Genomic DNA, 10,780 nt, shown 5'->3' on the forward strand with positions numbered 1-10,780 from the left:
ATCCCCAATTAAATGGAAGGGATAGGAAGAGAGTGCCCAGTCCTTCAGACCAGAGGAAAGCAAGGTTACATGGTTGAATGAAGAGAACACACCTTGACAGGCAAGTCGGGCAGCTCAGCAGATAGCAAAGTAGAAGTTTTAAAGGTAAAAGTTGAGTAAGCTTAAAGGCAGAATCTTGTTTTATTCAAACAAAATAACAAAGAAAATGTTTTAACAGATTAGTTCCAAGTTTTCAAAATTCTGGTTTTTTTCCCTTATCCATGGAAGGTGAGGTTTTCTTTGAAATAAGATGTCAGGTACTTAGAGCTGAGCTTTCAGAGCTGATAACACAACTTTTCCATACTTGATCCAGTTGTCAAATATTTACTTTATAATTAATCTACAAACATGTATACTCACCTCTGTGTGTTCTTCTGTGATGCAATTTAAATTTCAAATTAAATATACATATAAGGAGTCTTCAAAACGTTCGTGGAAAATACAGACTGTGAAAAGTCTATGGATTTGAACATTTCTGTACCAAAAAAACTTCATCTTTCTTTTTAAAGAGAGTCAGAGTTATAGACAGAGGGAGAGACAGAGGAAAAGGTCTTCCATCCACTGGTTCACTCCCCAAATGGCTGAAATGGCTGGAGCTAGGCCAATCTGAAGCCAGGAGCCAGGAGCCAGGAGCTTCTTCTGGGTCTCCTATGTGGGTGGAGGGGCCCAAGTACTTATGCCATCTTGCATTGCTTTCTTAGGCCACAGAAGAGAGCTGGATTAGAAGAGGGGCACAAACCAGTACCTATATGGGATGCCAGTATCACAGGCAGAGGCTTAACGTACTATGCCACAGCCCCAGCAACCAAAATAAACTCATCTTTTAATTCCATTCCCATGAACCTTTGAGGCACTCTTAATCATAGATACATATAGATGTATGTGCAAATACACATATACTAAAAGTGAAAGAAACCTTTGAGTATGAAAATCAAACCCATTTTTACCATCTTTCATTTAGTAAATATTTGTGTGTCTGTCCTCTGTGAGCAACATTCTAGCTCTTCTCTCTCATCCCAGGTGGCCTAAGTTTCAGTGTAAAAATCATTAAAAGAAAAGATGAAGATACTCATTCCTCCTGATTAACAACCACTGACCATACTAAGTTTCATCTATCCCATCTTTGTCCCTGTTGTGTGGTTTATAGCAATTTGCTTTCACTCATGGTCTGAGTGACATCTGAAAAAAAGTTACTCCCACATCCCACTTATCTTCCAAGGGGAAAAATGTCTTGCTCATTTTCTAAAAATTGCACAAAAATGCATATAGATCATTTTCAAACTAACCAAATTATTAATTTCAGATTTTCTTGATGAAAGGGTAACAAATGAGGGAATAAATGGCATGAGCAGAAGTAGAGGAAGAGAATGCTGGGTTTCTAGAGCAAACTGAAGGGGAAGGTGGATAGCAGTCATTACAGCTGACGGGCTCGAGCTCGAGTATATCAAATGAAGTGGTGAAAAACTGAAAATTGGAGGTAGATTTTGGGTTTCATGGGTTATGTTCCAATGCATTGATTTTTAGAAGGATGGCAATCAAAATAAATAAGGATATTCTAGTGATCAAACTAGGTCTATTGGAACATGAGGCTCACTAAAGCTATTGGACTGGGAGGCAATTAAGGACTCAGTGAGTGAAGGGACTGAATGATGTCAAAGAAAAAGTGCAAAGAAAATGAGAGAAAATGTTTGCTCCTGTCTGAATGCTTGTGTGCCCCTCCCTGCCCCAAATCCTCATGCCAAATCCTAACCCCAAGGTGATGGTACCAGTAGGTAGGGTCTTTGGGAGGTGACTAAGTCATAAGTGCCCGAAGAGCTGTGCTTCTACCAAGTAAGGAAACACAAGGAGGTGCCATTTATGAACTAGAAAGTATGCCCTCACCAGATGTTTGTGGGTGATCCTGTGTCTGGCTGGGAGACTGCCTGCCTAGCTTATGCAGGAGGTCAAGAGGGCATGGCACACCATGCCCCCCAGGAAAAACCCTGGTTGAGGACTCAGCACACTGAGACCCACAAATGGCCTGACTGCTGGCAGGTGGCAGTGCCCCAGGCACGTTTCCCCCACCCCCACTTCCTGTTGAGGGGCCTTGTAATTGTCAGCTTGATAAACAGCTCCCAAATGTGGCCCAGACCCCTAAGACCACCTGGAAGGCTACATGGGTTATGTGACCTTCAAGCTGATTGGAGAAGCAAAGCAGTGCCAATATCTGCTTTATCCTATAGAATAAGTGTTGCTGCCCTGAGCTAGCTACTCACCTTTTTCCATCAAAGCTAATGACTAATTGCTAATAAATGGACATGTTCATCAAAATTGTCTCCGGTGCTTCTTGTTGAAGAACACCATCACCCTACAATCCAGACAGTGTGAGCCTCATAGGATGAGCTCACAGATGTTGAATCCCCTGGTAACTTGATCTTGAAGTTTCCAACATCCAGTATTTTGAGAAACAATTTTCTCTTGTTTATAAGCTACTCAGTCTAACCTACTTTGTTGTGGTGAACCAAATGGCCTAAGACTATGATTTTAAATCACCTCTAGTCTGGAAGCTGATGTTTTCCCCTTTCTAACCACTTTAGAAAGGTTGAGAATCTGAATTTTTCTATTGCTTACCACCTGGAGTTTGTGAGAAGGGCAAAATAGGTCATAACAAGAGCAATAATAATGCAAATATTATTTCAGTCACTTTGGGGCCTGGTTCAGGGCATACTGTTCCCTAAAAAAATCTTTCCCCATGTAATTATTGTGGGCCTGGGACTATCTAAAGTCTACTTTCCCTGGTCTTGCAATTTTTGTCTTGCCTCTCTGATTCTCCAAGCACTCAAATTCGGCTACTTCTCCACTCTGAACCCTAGTCTGAACTAAGGACTCAGGAAAGAGAATTGAGAACAATTGCTAAATTTGGTATAAGTCATCTTCATTTATTGAGAAAGAAATACATGAAAAGGAATGGATTTGTTATTGGAAATAATCTTATTTGAGACATACTGATTTTGAGAATTTTGTGGAACATACAAAGGATAACAAGACTAGTCTAATATATGGACTTCAGGACATAGATCAAACTGAGGATAAAGGTTTAGAGGTCATTAACATACAGGTGTTATCAAGGCCTGGGCATGGATACCAGGCAGAGTGAATGTGTAGAGGAAAATAAAAGTCAGAAACTAAAGCATGCCGACATTTACCAGATGAGTGAAAGAAGAGATGCTTGCAAAGAAATGTGGGAAGGGGTCAGATGTACCAGAAGAGTGATGCTTTTGAAGTCAGGATGGGAAAGAAAGAAATTGAGATGTTTATATTTTTAGGGAGAGGATGAAGATACAGGATTCAGAAGATAATTGATCAAGAAAGGTTCATGAAGACATCAAAAACAATGGGAAACAGAGAAATTGTGCTCAGTGAGAAGGAGGGCCATCACTTCCACAGGAGCAATAGAATAGAACAAGAAGATGCAAATGAATTTATGAGTAAATAGGGTTATTAGTTTCTTCATTGTAAAAAGTACAGATAAACTGCCTGCCATTGAGTAGAGCAAAATTCTGGAAAATAGTGTTATTTATTTGGTTAACCAACAAGCTGACAATAAAGAAGCAAAGAACTCCATCTACTTAAGAGTTTCTGTTTATGTGAAAATATACTTTAATAGCTATAAAAAGAAACATAATCTGAGAAGTACTTAGAAGCCATAGTGATAGGCCTATAAACAAGACTAAGTGAAACCAGCTAATAAACTCAAAAACTACTCTAGGATGAGAAACTGCAAGAATGTAAAATCTCAAATTACATGGATAAACTGTGAAACAGAATTATGTTTTTAATTCTTAAGCAAAATAATATTTCACCAAATAATACATGGATACAATTTTGCTAAAATGCATTTGTCACACCCACTAAAAGTTCTTTGATTAGAAGTGATGCTTACAATTGGATTTCAAAAGTGATGCTGCAATCAAAACCGTTATCCAGAACAAATTGATAACTCTAAGTTCATGAGTTAAGCCTGAGAGTTCATTACTAGAGATGTAAACACAGTTTTCAAGACGAGCCAGTTCCTATCACCTGAAGAATATTTATCTTTTTTTAAATAACTGGATAGTTTGAAAAAATAATTTAGCTTCCCAAACAAAAATAGAAATAAATAATTATGATTCACTTAGGGCAAATTTAATACAAATAACACAACAGGTTTTTTTTTTTTTTTTTTTACAGAGAATGTCATAAAAATAAATTGCAAGTTATCAACACAGATAAGAACTAATTCTGAAGGCACAGACAATTACTGAGGATTTAAGATAAGATAAATGGGGCAGACACTAAGCCCGATGGTTAAGGGAACTACATTCCACATTAGAGAACCTGTGTTTGATTCTCAGCTCCGGCTCCTGACTCCAGCTTCCTGCTAATGCAGACCCTGGCTCAAGTAATCGGATTCCTGAAACCCGCATGTGAGACCTGGATGGCGTTCCTGGATCCACGGCCTTGACTGTCGCAGGCATTTGGGGAACCAGAAGATGAGAGCTTTCCCCACCCCCTTCTCTCTCCGACTCTCAATAAACTATTCAAAATTCAAGTTAAATATAAGAATCTTGAAATTTAGAGTAATTCCTATTTATTTTTGATATTACTCTTTTTAGATCTCATATTATTTCTTATTTAAGAAAGTGTTTCTGGTAAACATAATTTATTTACTGACTTGTCAGATTCTTTTTTTAAGATTTAGTTTTTTTTTTTTTTTTTTTTTGAAAGGCAGAGTTACAGAGTGAGTGAGTGTGAGAGACAGAGAGATCTTCCATCTACTGGTTTATTCCCTAAATGGTTGTAAGGGCCAGGACTAGGCCAGGCTGAAGCCAAGAGCCAGGAGCTTCTTCTGGGTTTCCCACATGGGTGTGGGAGCTCAAGCACTTGGGCCATCCTTCACTGCTCTCCCAGGTGCGTTAGCAAGGAGCTGGATCAGAAACAGGACAGCCAGAACTTGGACTGGTGCCATATGGATGCTTGTGTCACAGGAGGTGACTTAGCCCTCTGCACCACAATGCTGGACCCCATTATTAACTTCTTATTAAAAAACAATATTTGAGGGAGCAGGTGTTCAGTGTAGGGGTTAAAATGCCATTTGGGATGCCCACATGACACATCACAGTGTCTTGGTTTGAGTTCCAGCTTTGCTTCTGATTACAGTTCCCTACCAATGCACACTCTGAAAAGCAGCACATGGTGGCTCATATATGGGGCCCCTGTCATCCACATTAGAGACACAGATGGAGCTCTGGGCCCCTGTCTTTGGCCTGGCCCATCCCTAGCTATTGCAGGCATTTGCACAATGAGCTAGTGGATGGAAGATATCTCTTCATCTTTCTCTCTGTCTTTCAAATAAAAAATGAAAATAAGTTTCTAAAAATAAAACAAACATTTCTAAAAATAAAAAGTATTGAGGTAAATATTTATAATGCCCAATACTAAGACAAAACGCTTTGATAAACACCTACTAGGCATCTTGAAATGCATAAGTAAACACAATTACAATTAAATAAAAGAGGAATTATTATATATATTATATATTATATCTATGGTGCTTCTTTTTTTGTTTACTGTTTTATTTTAAACTTTTATTTAATGAATATAAATTTCCAGTGTACAGCTTATGGATTACAATGGCTTCCCCCTCCCATAACTTCCCTCCCACCCACAACCCTCCCCTCTCCTGCTCCCTCTCCCCTTCCATTTGCATCAAGATTCATTTTCAATTCTCTTTATATACAGATGATCAATTTAGTATAAAGATTTCAACAGTTTGCACCCACATAGAAACACAAAGTAAAACATACTGTTTGAGTACTAGTTATAGCATTAAATCACAATGTACAGCACATTAAGGACAGAGATCCCACATGAGGAGCAAGTGCACAGTGGCTCCTGTTGTTGACCCAACAAATTGACACTCTAGTTTATGGCGCCAGTAACCACCCTAGGCTGTTGCCAAGGCTATGGAAGCCTTCCAAGTTTGCTGACTCTGCTCATATTTAGACAAGGTCATAAAAGACAGAGTGAGGATAGTAACCAATGATCCTAAGAGTGGCATTTACCAGGTTTGAACAATTATACAGCATTAAGTGGAGAAGAGGACCATCAGTACACACAGGTTGGGAGTAGAGCCATTGGTGGTAGAGTAGAGGTTATGATTACAAAGGAATGAGGCCCAAGTGCACTAGACAGGGCCTAGAACAAAGGACAGAGTCATTATTAGAGGAGCTAAGAAAGGTGCTGTCTAAGCTACAATTAAGTTTTCTGATTGAGAGGCAAATAGAACCTGATAGAAGGGGCTTGATAATAATCTGGTGGGCTTTAGGCCTTGTAAGTTAAGAGGCCTATAGTGCTTCTTTTTAAAGATTTATTTTATTTATTTGAAAGAGTTACAGAGAGAGGTAGAGACAGAGAGAGGGGTCTTCCATCTGCTGGTTCACTCCCCAGGTGGCCGCAATGGCCAGAGCAGAGCCGATCTGAAGCCAGGAGCCAGGAGCTTCCTCCAGGTCTCCATGAGGGTGTAGGGGCCCAAGGACTTGGGCCATCTTCTACTGCTATCCCAGGCCATAGCAGAGAGCTGGATGGGAAGAGGAGCATCCAGGACTAGAATCTGCGCCCATATGGGATTCTGGCGCTTCAGGCCAGGGCGTTAACCCTCTGTGCCACAGCGCTGGCCCCATCTATAGTGCTTTTTACTTAAAATTTCTTAGTTCTATGCCTCAAATATTTTTCCATGTCAGGAACTGTAAATGTGCTTTATTATTATAAAAGCTACATTTATTGCAATATATGGATTTATTAGCATTTAAACACTCAACTGTTGAGAATGTTGGTTGTTTCTAACAACCTAAACAACTGTAATGAAAACAGTTTTGACATATGTCCATATAGACATGTCTTAACTCTTTAGGATAAATTCCTGCAGTGGAATTAAGGGATCAAAGGGGAGTCATGTGTTTAAATTTACATTGCCCATCCACCCACCAGAACAGAAACACATTTCTCTTGCTAATGGAATTGCACAACCCTTTCTGTAACTTTGCTGATTGTAAGTATTTACTCTTTCTTTAAAGATATATTTATTTAGTTACTTGTTTTTATTTGAAAGGAAGCAGAGCAGCTGGGACTTGAACTGGTGCTCCAGTGTGGGATGCCAGCATCAGAGGAAGTGCCTTAATATACTGTGCCACACGCTGGTTACTTTAGGAGAGTTTCATAATTTTTTTTCATAAAGGTCCTGTGTATTTCTTGTAATGTGGTCATTTAGATTTACTGCTTTTTAAATTGATTATTGCAATAGTATTGCAATTGTGAATTATATTTTTTCCATTGTATTTCTAACTGATCACTATGGATTTATATTAATTTTGCATATTTGGCCATATTTCTGAACTCATTAACACTTTTTTCATGTGTTCCCTTGCATGTTCTAGCTTTTGAAGAACATAGCTTTGAATAATGATTTGTCTGCATGCTCTGTTTCTAATGTAATTATGTGAAATTTAAAAATTTTAAGATAGGTCTTATTACTCTTAATGTTCATTAATTTTGCATAGATATAATTAGCAGAATCAGTGAATAAACAGCTCTTTAGCTCAGAAAAGTTTTACTGCTTCTTTCATTTTTCTTAGGCTTTCTTTGGGGGTCACTTCTATAATACAAGGCTGAATTTCATTTGCTTGTTGTACTATCATATTTTTTACATTTTTTTCTCTACATTTTTAGAAAGTTGTCAGACTTACCCACATGATTGTGTAAGTTTTCTGTACTATTAGTTATGCTCATTTGCACTTCCTATGGTAATTTGCATTTGGGATCCCTTGTTTTGCATGTTTTTAGCACACTCTCTTTACGTTCTTCTCATTTCTTTCAATTTATGCTTTCCTTAAGGCTAACATGACAGATTCTTTATTTAAACACTTCATTGTTCAAAGCAGAGTTTATTATATAGTCATTATCTTGTTTGATTCTTTAAACTCTTACCCTTCACCCTACCCCGAAATATTCCATATGAGAAAACTGGGGCTCCATATGATGAAGTAATTTGCCTGGAATTCCATGGTTGGTCAGTAAAAAAGTGAAGACTGAAAGTCAGATCTGTTTCCAAAACTCATGTTCCCAATAACTGTACCACTTTCATATGTCCACACACATCTTCACTCCCTGTAAAAGAGCTCAGTTCTTTTCAAATCTGTGCCAATGGTGAAGTGACCTCTTAGATAACTTGTCAATCTCGGTGTCTACTGAACTAAGATATGCTCCAGCAGTAAGTAACTTGACTTTGCTAGAGACAGACCCTCTCTGTGCAAGTGTTGTACTGTGTATTCTCCTGCATTTGTTCCAGCCCAGGGATCCTCCACTCTCCAGCCTTGCAGTTCCTTCTCTGTGATGACTGCAAACCCATGGATGCCACGTTCCCTGCCTCCTACATCTGCAGCTGCACCTGGTGTCTCTACAATGCATGTGAAAGCAAGCAGCTGAAGGTATTGTGGGGTGAGCATAGACCTAACTCTGCTTTTCTCAAGAAATGCAGCTCTTGTGTCTCAAGTTAGAGGCAGTGACTTGAGCTGAGGCTTTCTCCTACCTAGTTTCCAGCTACTTTGGTTCATTGAACAGCACTGAAATTAAAAATTCCCAATCAGTTTTGGCACAGGGTCTCTTCTTGCTTCTTGCACTGTTGTGGTCTTTGTGGGTAATTTTACATTAAATTGGGAATGAATAAGTCAAGGCCTGCTAACTTGTGATTATGTTTGTCACATATATGTTCAGGGAGCATCTGTATCACGAATGTTTTGGGGATCTGCATTAGATCAATTCTAAAAGAACATAAAAGACTGTTGCCATCTATTATTCTGGATCATCGACACAGACCAAAGTGAAGCCAGGTTTCTTTCTGTAATACAACATTTCCTCTCCTCAAATTTAAGAAATTCGCACAACATGAGTCCTATAGATGAATAAAATTGTCATATGTCACCTTTTGTACAGTGAAAGCACTGTACAAAAATGAGTAGCAGAGATGATTTAAGGATTGAGCTGGGTGTCTTTCTCTGTGAGCTGCGCTGGAGGAGACTGAGAGGACCATGACAAAGTGACCTGATAGATTTTGCTGTTTCTGGGAGTCATCTTGTTCAGAAAATGAAAGGCTCTTTAGGCTATAAATTGTGGAAGCTCTAGCTCCCATAGAATTTCTTGCCTCAATAAAGCTGAGTTAAGTACATTATAAAATGCTGGATTTTTTCCTTGCAGAAGCACCCAAGTTACATTTTTACCTCTATGGCTAACGCTACTGTGAGTGGAGAATGCTAACATATGCACAAGGATTAAACGTGTAATTGAAAATCTCAGGCCATGCTGACTGCACCTCCCATGTCCCCGTGTCACTCCCTGAATTTTATGTGGCAGTATAAAACCATGTTTTATTTGTTTCCACATTATCAGTTGACTTTAAATAAAGAGTTCCCTTCAAAACGAAGGCCTTGGGCTGGCACTGTGGCGCAGTGGGCTAGGCCACCACCTGACACTGGCACCTGTATTAAGAGTATCTATTTGGGCCCAACTACTGTGCTTCAGATCTAGCTCCTTGCTAATCCGACTGGGAGGGCAGCAGGCTATGGGCTAAATGCTTGGGTCCTAGCCACCCACATGGGAGGCCTGAATGGAGTTCCAGGCTCCTGACTTTGGCCTAGCCTAGCCTCAGTCTTTGTGGCCATTTGAGCAGTGAACCTGCAGATCAAAAATCTGTCTTTCTCTTCCTGTCACTGTGCCTTTCAAATAAATAAAATATTTTTTAAATATACAAACCAGCTTCATCTAGTGGATTAAAAGTCTCACAAAACAGGTTCCCCAGAGAAAGAATAAGTCTGTAATGGAAACAAAGGCTACCTGTTTCTAGGCTACCCTACAGATCTCTACCCACAGTAGCCCACAACTGCATGAGCAGAGATCTTCAATAAATGTCTTCAGCATGTTCTGTTTCCCTAGAGACCTCTGTCGATCTACTCCCTTATCCTCTAAAATGGTTACTTGACTCTTGCCTCTGTCTACTATAAACTCGATGATGTGGACGGTGTCTTACATCTCTTTGTATCCTCAAATTCCAGCAGGGTGTCTTCTCAGACTTTCAGTACTCAATACACATTTCTTGAAGTAATGGATGAATAGAACATCCTCTTCATAAAAGACTGTCAAGTCAGGAGATAAGTGACAACCGAGGCAACGATGACCCATAGGGTCAGGAACTAAGAATTCCAGGCAAAATGAAGCTGGATAGCAGGCAGCTCAACTCCTACAGAGGCCAGAGGCACAGCAAGTTTGTGGCTTTAATCCATAACTTACTAAAAAAAAAAAAAAAGCCTCAGTTAAAACAATATTTACTTTTCTGAAAAAATGTGACCTCTGGCACACTGTTTTACCCTTTTGGGTTGAAGGTGGGTGATCAACTTGATCTCTAACATATTGTCTTAGCCCATTTTCTGTTGCTATAAAGAATTCCTATGACTGGTTATTTGGGTTCACAGTTCTGGAAGTTCAGGAGCATGGAATCAGCATCCCCTTGGCTTCTGGTGAGTGCTGCATGCTCTCCATGCATGGCAAAGTACAGACACAAAGGAGTACATGGAAATCGATTGGACAGGAGTTGACCTGCTTCCAAACACCCAGTCTCATGAGTCCATTGCTGTGAGAACAAATCCAGTTCCATGATAAAGATATGAATCCT

Source organism: Lepus europaeus, chromosome 5, assembly GCF_033115175.1.
Source record: "Lepus europaeus isolate LE1 chromosome 5, mLepTim1.pri, whole genome shotgun sequence".
Taxonomy (NCBI): domain Eukaryota; kingdom Metazoa; phylum Chordata; class Mammalia; order Lagomorpha; family Leporidae; genus Lepus; species Lepus europaeus.